Genomic DNA, 12,667 nt, shown 5'->3' with positions numbered 1-12,667 from the left:
TAGAACCCCATGAGATGTCTGCTGGTCTACTCTTCTGCCTTCCCGTATTAAGAGCATTGACACTTAAGACCCAGTAATTACACTCAGCATCACTTTCTGCTTTACCTTGCTCTGAAATGTCCTTAGCTGTTATGATAATCCGAAACTTCTCTACAGGTCTATGTAGCAGGAGCAGGCAGAATCCATGCTATAGAAACTGGGGAGGAGGCACCCTTTGACCTGTGTAGAGTACCCTTCCTCTGTCCTGACTTTGATCACATCTTACTTTCAAGCTGTGGAAACTCACTCTTGATTGGATATATGATATCTTCTAAAATGTCTGTCTGTCTGACAATGCCCTTCCCCACTTTAAGCGCCATTCCCCCTAAGATAAAGGTCAAAGTCTAACACGGTCTCCATGCCCTGCATGCTCCGGCCCCAGCCTGACTCTCCAGCCCCCTGTCCCTTTGGCCTTGCTTTCACTCCTGCCAACCATTCATCTTTCAGTGCCAGGAAGGGATTATGCTCATTCCTGCAGGGGAGAGCCTTTGAACATACAGTTGTTTTTTTTTTTTTTTAATTGTGGTAAAATACACATAACTTACAGTTCACCAGAGAAGGAATGGCAACCCACTCCAGTATTCTTGCCTGGAAAATCCCATGGACAGAGGAGTCTGGCAGGCAACAGTCCATGGGGGTCACAAAAAAGTTGAACACTACTTAGCAACTAAACAATACCAACAACAATCCATTAAAAATTCCCAACATTGTCATTTTTTAGCATCATAAATATATACTACATATGCTGTTATACTGGAAAAGGAAATGGCAACCCACTCCAGTATTCTTGCCTGGAGAATCCCATGGACAGAGAGGAGCCTGGTGGGCTACAGTCCATGGGCTGTAAGAGTTGGACATGACTTAGCAACTAAACCACCGCCAGCTTCAGTTCATCATTTTAGCCCTTTCAAAGTAGATAAGTCAGTGACATTTTAGTGGATTCACAATATTGCATGACCATCATCACTGTCAAGTTCCAGAACAATCCCATTACCCCCACAGGAGACTCCAGGCCTATTAAAGAGACATTCTTCATTCTTTCCTACTCCCAGACCCGGCCTGCCACTAATCTGATTTCTGTTTGTGAATTTGCTTATTGGGAACATTTCATATAAATAGAATCATACAATATATGGCCTTTGTGTCTGCCTTCTCTTACTCAGCATAATGTTTTCAAGGTTCATTCACTTTGGCATGTATCAGCACTTTATCCATTTTTATAGTTGAATGATATTCCATTTATGGGCATTGAACATACTGTTGTTTTGCCCAGAATGATTTTCTACTCTTTTCTTCATCTGATTGTCTTCTGTCCAGCCTTCAGTAGTCAGCCCAGTGATCACACTTCCTCAAGGAACTCCCCCAAAACCCCAGCTTAGATGAGGTCATATGCACTTCAGGGCTCAGCTTTCTTTCCTGCATAGCTCTTATCTCCAGCTGCAATTAAGTACTCATTTGGGGGCTATTTGGTCAATGGTCATCCTCTCAGCCAGAACCTAAGATCCATTGGACAAGGAATCCTATCTGTATTACTTATATTATTTCCACCATGCATCCCTCACATCTATTAGAGGGCCTGGTATATAAATAAACGTTTGTGCAATAAATGTTGTGAAATTATTTCCCACTAAAAAGTAAATAACTGGCAGACACTTGCTGTTCTTTCGTTCTCAATGGCATTTGGAATGTGAATAGAACCAGCACTGTATGAAGAGACTCCAGGGGGAATTTCCCTGGCAGCAAGGCAGGGGCAGAGCATTCTGGGGGAGGGGCTCCTTCCTGCTCCTTGGATTGCAACACCCAGGGCCTCCTCCACCTTTGAGTCCAGCTCTCCAAGTCGCCACCCCATTCATTCACGCTAAATCTGTCCTGCTTCCATTTCTTCTGAACTGAAAAACTGCCATATTTGGTTCCATGACATCCTTGTCTCATCTCTGGAAAAGTACTGATCTGCTCTAAGTCATTATGTCTCACTGGTCTTTCCTCTCCAGTATTTATAGCATAAGCCTGATTGAAATTTGATAGGTTCTGATGATGTTTGCAGCCGAAGGATGTTTCTCTCTGTAACTGGGGTTGTAGTTACATGTGGGAATGTCACCTTCATTAACTCTACGGCACTGTCTCTTCCCAATCTTTTCCTGATATTTGTAATGGGCATAAAAGTAGTATTTCCTCTTCCATGCCCTTACTTTACCTCAGACACAGACTATAGCCTTTGTGTCAGCATTTGCGGTCCACACAATGCTGTTCTGTCTTTGAGTAATTACATCTGGAAAACTGCCAGTCATTATCTTCTGAAAGTGATGGCCAATTCTTCCCTAGTATTTACAGACAGATGACAATGGAATCGAGGCCCTGATATAGTGAGAGTACAATTTAACGGATTTACTTGGTGGCAGCATGTTTATTTAATTTTTGTATAATTACTCATGAAGAAATTTTCTCCAGAATGGTGGTTTTATGCTGCAAATGAGCTGCTTGAAATCTCCTAATGAGGCATCAGGTTAAAGGACAGTTGTGCCAAATGAGCTATACCTTTCGTGTGTAGAATCATTATCTTATTATACGATTTACTATGTCAACCTGGTGAAAACTGGACTTCCTTTGGTCCCAGATACAGCTGAAACTCTCAAAAGGTTCTTTTCTCCAAAGATAGGGGTAGGCAGCTAGATTTGAATAAAATTAATGGCTTCTCTTTGTCTGTTGAATGGCTAAACACAAACCTATCTCAAGAGACCTAAAAATGAAATAAAAATAAAAATGGGCCCCTGGCCTCAAGGATTGTCAATAGCCTAATTAATTGTGCTAATTTAATAAATCAGAAAGAAATTAGTGAGCCATAGAGGTCTTGGGAAAAAGAGAGCACGGGGAGACACACATTGGAAAGTTAAATCTGAATATTCAAGGCTGACTGAGATGTTGATCCATAATGAAGACCAATTGATTAGCTGGCCCAAGGAATCGATCCCCAGCTGTGTGCATGGCTATCAGACTCTGATCTGGTAGATTTTCGAATACTCTACAAAAGCTGGCTGGTTCCAGTCATAATTTGGCATCTCATAAAGCTTATCTCTGGGAAGAGAATGTGCAGGAAGGATAATGTGATTGTTCATTTCACTTGGGTGTTACAGTTCTCATTCTATAAATTTAAAGATTGTCGTGATTTTAAATATACTTTTGTGATGTTTGAGAGAGGGAGAAAAATATACTCTAGCTGGATCAGTTTGGGAATGAAGATCAGATTAAATTTTGAACTTGTAAGATTGAAGCCAGGGCCCTAGCAGCTCAGAACTCACTGAGGCCACAGCCAGCCCATGGGTGGGTTCCTTTCTGCTCCTGACGGCGGTCAGGCCTCCCAACACAGAACACCACCCTCTTCCTGTAGGTCTTCTTTTAACTAATTTATCTTCTTTTATGGTTTTCTCTGAGGAGATGGAGAACCTAGTAAGAACAAAAGAGTCTTTAAAGAACCTCAAGTTGAAATATTCTTCCTGCCAGTGTTAAGTGACATGATTTTTCTTAATTTCAATTCCATCATCTCTTTAAACCAAAAATGTCATATTGTGGAGTTCTTTTAAAACTAAAGTGCCAGAAAAGATGATGCTAACACACAGGAATCCTCAATAATTCACCTGATTGGGTTTCAGCCTATTCTTTAAAATATGGCTGCCAAATACACACAGTTCTTTGGTTTGGAAAGTTGATTAAAGAAGTGTATTCATGGAACCCAGCTGATTTTTCTCCTAGAAAAAAACACAAATGGGCGCGTGTATTTGGTCACTGGATATCCCCTCGTGTCTAGACTTAGAAAATCAGGGGTGTTTTCGTGTCTCTGGCATCACAGACTGTATGAGTACAGAAACAGCCTCCGAACATGGTCGCGTGCCAGGAATCTTTTGAGACTCAGAGCATGTGAGAAGAAAACGCAGAAAAACAAGGACAGTTACATGCCCACGTTCAACTCTGAAATATGGTTTTTGGATAAGTGCGTGCTATCTCATACCCTGGTCTCTTTTTCAAGACCTAGCCTCTACAGTTCTATTCCCTGAGTAACCCTTTACCAGATCACCACAAGCAACAGCCTCCCAAAACGCCTGTATTCCAGGCTTTGGCCAGCACCCTCTGGTTTATAAGCTCACTCTTAGTCTCTAACCCCATGATGGGGAAAATATCATTCATTTTCCTCTACCGTAATAGGATAACCCGTGAAAAGATGTATTTAAAGCTGCACGTCGGAAAGTTCCATGTAATCAAAGTGCCCTTTCATGTGGGCATGTCTTTTTCTTTCTTGAAGGTGGGGTGTTTGTTAATGTTGATGTTGGAACCAATGAGATCTGTGACTTTTATAATTATAAAGGATTTCAGTATAAACCAGTGGATGCTTTCCTAGTTTAATCTGCCTCACAGAAAACTATCTCCAGCCAAATGGCCAATTTAAATGTCAATGTAAATGCTCACATTATAAAGCAATAGCTATTGAAGAAAGACATTCAGCTGCAGTGGAAGGCTGCAGAGGATTTAAAAAAAAAAAAAAAAAGTGATTTACGTACTGTTCTTCCACTTCTTCCCAGAAAAAAGTTCCTTGGCCTTGCTTCTTTTTCAGATTGGGGTTTTATTGTCTCACATTGTCTGGGCAGGGAAAAAATGAGGTTTTCTTTTAATGTCAACACAGCCTTGGAATTTGGGGTTTTAAATTCTGTAATTGGGGCTCTAGGGAACTTGCAGGGAAGAGCAGCAGGCTCCCTCATTATTTCCGTGGCTTCCTGAGCCGCCGGCAGGGGCCTCATTAGAGCCTGCAGTCTCCCGGGGGCCCACCGGTGCCTTTTTGAAGTTCAGGTGGACAGCGAGGAAGAGCTGTCTTGAGCACACCCGCAAGGAGATCTCAGGCAGTCTGTGGAGCAACCCAGGCAGGCACTTAACATTTTTGCTTACCAACCAGAGCAGCTTAGCACATGTGCTGAATAAAACCATAAAACCATTGACTGTCTCTGCTGCACAGGAGGGAGCACGCCGCTCCTGCCTCCACGACGGTGATCCTTAATGAATAAAGAAGCATCGATCTTTGATCGGAACCCTCAGGAGGCCTCTGGGGCCTCATTTTCACACTGTTGCTGTTTTGATCCTCAGGTTCGGCACGTCCCCACCTCTGTGTGGACTGATCCCATGGGATGTGTGTTCACGTGTCACATGCACGTATGCCTCTGAGCATGTGTGTGTTTGCAGTGTGGTGTGGCAGAGGTGGATACTCCTATCTTCTTTGTTCTCTTCTGGGCATATTCTCATGGATCTCCCACACTGCGCTCGACATCATCTCCTCTTAAACTTCCCTTTCTCCTTATGTTCGCGGTCTCAGTGGAGGACACTGTCATCCAAGCATCACCTTTGCCTTCATTCCCCACTCACTCTCCCAGTCCTTTCCCGACCACTCTGTTCGCTCCCCAAGACAACATCACATTTCCCACTTTCATTTCCTTCACAAAATTCATCACTAATTTATACAATGAAGTTAATTTCTCATTTACCGCTTTTTTTCTGTCTCTTCCACTAGCTTATAAGCTCAAGAAGGCAGGGATCTATCTTTTCTGTGTTCTTCCCTGCCTGGAATAATGCCTGGAACATGAGAGCCACTCAAGAAATGATCTTGCAAACCACTTTTTTTCATCCCTGTTGCTACTCCCCTAGTCAGAGTCAGAGTGATGTTTCAGACTAGGGCCTGTAAGAGCCTCCTAGCTGCTTTTCTTGCTTTCACCATCACCCTTCTCTGAATCATTATCTACCTCGCAGCCGCGAGTCTTTCCAAATTGCAGCTTGGCTCCTGTCATTGGTTGGCTTAAACTTAAGTAGTTCCCATGACAACGTGCTTTGCAAACTTTTCTATAAATGTCCCCTAATGGGAGGAGAGTGGGGCTGCAGGTACAGCCTCAGGTTCCCCATCACAAGCACAAAATATCTTCAGCATCTCCTGATTCATCTTACACATGTGTGTAGATCATGCCTTCTACTCCTTTAGTAACATATACTTTAAAGTGCTCACCATTAAGCAGAACTAATGCTCCAGGAAGACATTTCTTGTTTATCCTGTGGTTTTGGGATATGGGCCATACCAAGATATCAAAGTCCCGAGAGACACAAAGGCAGAGGAAGGTCAGATAAATTCATTTGGTACACAAGGCTCTTCAAACTCTAGGGCCTGATTATCCCTGCCCGCCACTCACTAACACCCACCTTCTCCGGCCCAGCTCACCTCAATGCCACCCTCACGTGCAAGACTTGGTTTGGTCCTGGTCCCCCTTCTCTGTGGTCCCTTACAAGCTTGTGCGTCTTCAGTCAACCCATTACTGGTCCTCATTGTTTATTCCTGTGTCTATAGCACTAACCTAAACCCCCTTAAGGAAAGAAGATGCTCTTTGTTGTAACCCAAACCTGGCATGGTGCCTGGGACATCCCAGGCACCTAATAAACACTTATGGAATAAACTGGCGAATGAGAGAATGGACTGCCAATTGTTCCAAGCAAAATGCTCATTTAAAGCTGTAAGGACTTTTGAATCTGACAATAAGTGATACTCAATTTCCATAGCCTCTGACCCCTCTCCCCTCTTTTACCCCTTTCTTTCCAATACAGATACGTGAAAAGATTCATTCATTTAGGGTTGATTTGATTGTCCAACAGCTGAAAATTACTATGAGATTGCCTGAGACTGATGCACCAATCCAAATTTACTGAGAGACATATACATTTCAAAGAACTTCTCTTCTGAGAATTAGAAGGGATTTCTTTTTTTTTTTGAAAGCACAAAGACTCCTTACCTTGAAATAGCAATTAAAGAATAGATGTTTTATTTTTCTGATCTAGAAGGCACCCAGGAATCAAACGCAATCTTCAAGGGCTTCCGAGGAGGGTCGAGCCTGTGTTTACAAAGACTCACCCTGGCTCTTCCATTCTTATAGAGAATCATAATTTGTCTACCCACTATCTCATCTGTTTCCAGCACTTAGTACAATATGCTGTCATTGGAACTGCAGTCTGATCAGCTGAGCTTGCTCGAAGGATCTGATGAGCTAGTTCTAGGGTTCAATATTTTTTAAAAAAGCAACACTGTGTCAGTGAAGTTCAACTAGTGGGGCCCCTATGCCGTTCAAGTCTCTTAAAATTATTTTAGCTAAAACCCAAATATCGTCTGCATTTTCTGGAGTTTTCAATCCTGCATGACAGATGCTCAAGAGGAAAGTTCTGCAGATGCAGTTTTTTTTTAAGGAGGTTTATGGTTTGCATTTATTACAAAGTCTGAATGGGGACCGGAGGGAGAACAAGGAAGAACAGGAAGTAATAGAAAGCGATCTGGCTCCGGGGCCATCTCATCCCTAGGTGCCTGAAACACACAGCAGTTGGCTGAGAATTGATGTCTAGCAGCTGTGGATCTCATCCTCTGAGAGCTCACAGTCCCTGGCCAACACTGGCTCAAATACACGATTCAACACCGCTGGGCCAACTATACGAATATTCACCCATCAAAATATGGCTCTTTATATTGAAATAAAAACGCAAGCAAATAAAGCAAGAGTACTCCATCCCCTCCCATCACACTATAGAACAGAAACCGAGATACTTTCTTTATAAGTAGCTAACAATAGATTTTTCCTGAACTTCTCTACTCATCATGGACTCAGAAGATGTCCTTTTTTATGCATGAGCTATGATTTGGAGGTTAACACACAGGATTCATAATTTAGAGTATCTGCTAATTTTGCTACGGTGTTTCCGGTCAGTACATATTAAAAAGGAGGAGTATGTATTTTATTAATCAATGACAATGAATTATTAATGATCTCTGGTTTGGCAAAGGCTGATGCAGCCTATTTGATGACGGCCACACAGGCTGGCTTGCAAGCACCTCCCCTTGAGACTGCCGGAAGCAGCTGCCACAGGGTCACACATTCCTTCAGCCGCCACCATCCTCTGTCCAAACAGTGGGACAGAACCCGCCCCGAGTAGGTTTCTCCCCAGTCACGGCCAGAGTGTCTTTGTTTCATGTTACATTTTCAGATACGATTTCTTAAAAGATTCTACAGCTGAAAAAGTTTTGGGAAACTACTCCAGATTGGTAAGTAGAGAATTAGACAAACAGGTGGTGTACAGAGAGCCCCCATGTGGGTTTCTCCCCAGTCACAGCCAGAGTGTCTTTTTTTTAATGTTACATTTTTAGACACGAGTTTTTAAAGGATTCTACAGCTGAAAGAGTTTTCTAAAACTACTCCCAATTGGTAAGTGGAGAGTTAGACAGGTGGTGTACATCTAACAGTGCAGTTCTACCTAAAAAAATGCTGCTTCCAGCCATAAGGTTTTGTGAATTTAAACCCTTCACCAACACCCAATTATATTTAAAATATTGCTTCCTGCTTAAAAAAGTAAAAGAATTAATTATAAAGGAATCAAACCCAGGTCTGCTGCATTGCTAGCAGTCTCCTGCATTCCAGATGGATTCTGTACCACCTGAGCCACTGGGAAAGCCCAGTAAAAGAATAATGGCCCCACATACCCAAACATCGTACCTGTTCCTCTAAATTAGGAGTGACGATTAATTAATCAGATGCGTGTGTATGTTTTAGATGAATTGATCTGAAAGTCTTTGTATCCATACCCGTGACTTACACTAACTTATTTTACGGAGGAAGCAAAAACCTGGGACTGTGACATGTAAATTCATAGAAGTGAAATGCCACAAGCTTGATGCGGTCTTTTCTAAGACTGAGGTTATGGAGTAAACCTTAATACTGAAAATCCATTTTGCAAGCGTTCTCATTGACAGGGAAGAAAACACAAGAGCCAAGGGCTGACTGCACGTTCAGCGTCAGCGCTCTAACGCAGGTGAAGGTGGATAGAAATGGACTCATTTGTCTCTTTCTGTGAGAAGATAGATCTCCCACTTTCTAGTGCAGCTTTTTTATTTTAACCACTGTGAAATAAACTTCTCACAACCCAAGACATCTCCAAACTCCAGTTATTGACAGGATTTATGAGACTCAGGCTTGGAGTAGACTCTGAGGCCCCTTTTCCCTCATACCTTGTGTTCACTCCAGTCACGCACAACCTTGCCAGGACCGTCCTGAAGTTGGGGTGGTATTTTTCATTTGTAATAGTCCTAGCAAGAGTTGATGTTATTCAGTTGCTAAGTCATGTCCAGCTCTTTGTGACCCCATGGACTGCAGCATGCCAGGCTCCTCTGTCCTTTGCTATCTCAGTTTATTCCTTTAATTTTAATTGGTGTTTTCCATATGTTCATACTTCTATATTTTGAATAGAATATATACTATAGAATATATATTTTGCATTATATTTTGCATTATCTATATTTTGCATTATCTCCTTTTTACAAAATACAAAGAATACTTTCTAGGAAATATTTCCATTTACGGATATTAAATTCATTATGAACATTGATTTCATGTTCATTCCTTGAGCCTTTCTGTATTCTGTATTCCTTTCTTCCTCCATTCCTTTTTCTTTTTAGCTAAACCATCAAATGACTCTCCTGCTATTTTACATTTTTGCTGATAAGCAGTTCCTGCAATTAACAACCTTATCTTTCTATGTGTGAGAAAAACAAATTTAATGCCTTTTAATAAGGAAGTTGGAAGGACAAGGAGACATTTTATTGCCATGTTGATTTTGATAAGACTGAAAATATCTGATGGGCTGGTGACTGCACAGAATAATTATGCACGTGGTTTTTCGTTCCTCTTTATATTGATACTTCAATATTTCTTGTAGCTGTATCTCTGAATAGTTATACAATGTAGAAATCATGAACAAACAGATGTCTCTGAACGATGTGATGGCCCTAAAGTCAGTTTCTCTTTGTATCTGATTCAAATCTTGTGTTTGTTGCTCTCAGCTGACCAACCTCAGGACTGAGAATCAGAAAACATGGTTCCAGCCCTTCCAAAAATTTGCTCTTGACTTAGGGAAACCAGACTGATTTTTCCTTCCTTTTCTGTAGATCAGGAGTGTGTGTGTATGTAAAAGATCTCTGAAATCTCTTCCAGGTCCAGCATTCTACAATTGCAGCTAGTTCATTTCAAAAGGAAAAAAAAAAAAGCCTATTTCCAGAAAAAAAAATCTGCTTTAAGGCTTTTAAAGTTAAAAACCCTTTGAAATGTGGATAATAGGGTCTCCATTTATCTGGGGCTAAATGTTTGCACACCCAAAATGAAGGCTGAATAAAGCCTATTGCTTTGAAATGAGTGAAGTCTCTAAGATCGCAATGTGTCCCGAACAGAAAGACCTCTGTGAGGCTCATCAGAGTTGCTTCTACCCTTATTTCCTGTCCATCCACATGCTGAATCCTGTGACGTGGGTGTTTCTGTAATTTCGGTGTTGCAGAGAGTAGTTATTGCCTTGGGCAGGCCCATCAGAGTCTACACAGCTCTGGAGGGTGAATCAGAATCATCTTTCAGACTCTGGTGATTCTTGTTAACAATCTTCCTTGGGGTGTCTTCAGGACTGTTCCCTTTAAGTCAAGGGCAAACAATGAGAATGAACACATAGTGTTCTCTGAATAAAAACTCTTCAGATAGGGCCACACAGCAGCTAGGGAAGCAAAAGGTTAACCAGGTGTCAGGGTGCCTTCTCCATTAGGTTGGCAGCTCGTAGAGGGGAGGGCTTCTGCTTTATTGAATTCGGTGAATTAAGAAGTGCCCTCCAGCCCCACCCTCACATCTGAACTCTTTCCATTTTCACAATGAAGGTGAGTATATTCATTTATCCTTCAGGGCAGGAAAAAGATTTAAAATCTGGAACCTCCTATAGGACCCAGCACTGCTCCAGGCTCTCCACAAAGTTGCTCAATCTGTGACTCTGTAAGCACTCAGTATCTGCTTGCTGATAGTGAATCACCTGGGCTGACCAGAAAAAACATGAGAAGGTTTGGACTGGGAACCCCTTGATAAACTGCTGATTTAGTCTCTCAGGGTATTCCTCCTGCCCCCCATCCCCACTAGACTGTTTTGAAAAGTAAGAATTCTCAGTGAATCCTTCAGGGTCCCAGTCATCCTTGCTAAAGCAGAGGTCAAGACCCAAGAACCGTGGGCTTTAATTATGGTTTAAGGAAACAATGCTTCACTTTGGCAGCCTTTCTAATTAGTGACACTCTGGAAGATTCAAGCAGGTAACCCAAGGTGTTCTCAGCAAATTTCTACAGCTTTTAAATCCATCTTCAATACCAACTCTGCCCTTTCAACACTCCTCCTTTTTTCAAAGGGCAAAGCTTAACCATTACATAATATTACGTATTTTTTGAGCTTGTATTTTGCACCATACACCCTGTGTGACCATTATACTGACAAAAGAGAAAAGATGCTTATTGAAATCAGTTGTTCACTCCAGTAAATTCTAATGATAATCAAACCAAAGCAACAGAGATTATCTTTCTGAGCATTTGGTCGCAATATTCTGTCTTTAAGAGTTTATCATAAAAGGATTTCACTTACATTTATAAAGATGTCTTCTTCCATTTATCCTTTGATGATTCAGAGTATTAAATTTTACTAGCGTTTCTCTTTCTCCAAGCTCAGCAAGTTAAGACAGCATCATCATTGATTTCTGCGTCATGTTAGAGCAAACATATTTCTTTCTCCTTTTTCCTTCAAAGAAATAAAATCTTTATGTGCTCTCTGCGTGGGTTAGGGGAAGTAACAATACTAGGGTTTGTTCCAGTCCGTTGTTCTAACTTCAGAGGTAAGGACTGTAATCCTTTCAAGCACTGCCCTCTAGTGGGGAGAATAAATATCAACACTTTAGGATTTGGAGAGACTGATGCTGAAGCTGAAGCTCCAATACTTCAGTCACCTGATGCGAAGAACTGACTCCCTGGAAAAAACCCTGATGCTGGGAAAGATTGAGGGCAGGAGGAGAAGGGGACGACAGAGGATGAGATGGTTGGATGGCATCACCAACTCAATGGACATGAGTTTGAGCAAGCTCTGGGAGTTGGTGAGGGACAGGGAAGCCTGGTGTGCTGCAGTCCATGGGGTCGCAAAGAGTTGGACACAGCTGAGCAACTGAACTGAGCTAAGATCTACCATTTGCAAACTGCCTTCCACCAAACCACCCTGGACTTTTCCTGGGAGACATTTTTGACCCGTTTACTCACATGAATTAAAATAACTCTTAGTAAGAAAAGTTCTGACAGAAAGTGTGTCTTTATCTGTACCAGCTCATCCAAACATCTGAATAGACGGGAGAAGGGGGCTTGTGCCCCAGCACAGGTCCGCTGAGCATCTGGTAAAGTGCAAAACAATGGAGCGAGCACAATGCCTGCATTTATAAAAATCAGTACTTGACTATCATGTTGACAAACTTGCTATTTATTCTGAAATGAGTTGCTGTGTGGAACAAACATTTACATTTCTTTGAATATATGTGCAACTGAAGTCTTCCTGGATGACTAATGTGATAGCTCAGGATTTGTGTTTATAAACTACTGCCCTTTGGAATTCAATGATTATCTGCATTTTCCACATTATTTTTCTTTCATTTTATTTAATATAATGACTGACTTTGAAATTATAAGTGAATATCCAACACAGTCTAACAGGTTCAGGTTTGGGGGCACTAGAATCAGACAGAA

At 41.7% G+C, this 12,667-nt stretch overlaps 1 long non-coding RNA gene across 1 annotated transcript in view; it reads right to left on the bottom strand.

Annotated features, from left to right (window-relative positions):
- LOC107132452 (uncharacterized) overlaps positions 1–12,173 on the bottom strand; it is a 92,072-nt gene extending 79,899 nt beyond the window's left edge. Inside the window, exon 1 of the long non-coding RNA XR_009494438.1 lies at positions 11,529–12,173. This is a non-coding gene — a long non-coding RNA (uncharacterized lncRNA). The remainder of the gene's footprint in view (positions 1–11,528) is intronic.
- Positions 12,174–12,667: the final 494 nt, after the last annotated feature.

The sequence above is a fragment of the Bos taurus genome, chromosome 5, assembly GCF_002263795.3.
Source record: "Bos taurus isolate L1 Dominette 01449 registration number 42190680 breed Hereford chromosome 5, ARS-UCD2.0, whole genome shotgun sequence".
Lineage (NCBI taxonomy): Eukaryota > Metazoa > Chordata > Mammalia > Artiodactyla > Bovidae > Bos > Bos taurus.
Note: the sequence above shows the minus strand (reverse complement) of the source record. Positions and strands in the feature narration are given on the sequence as shown.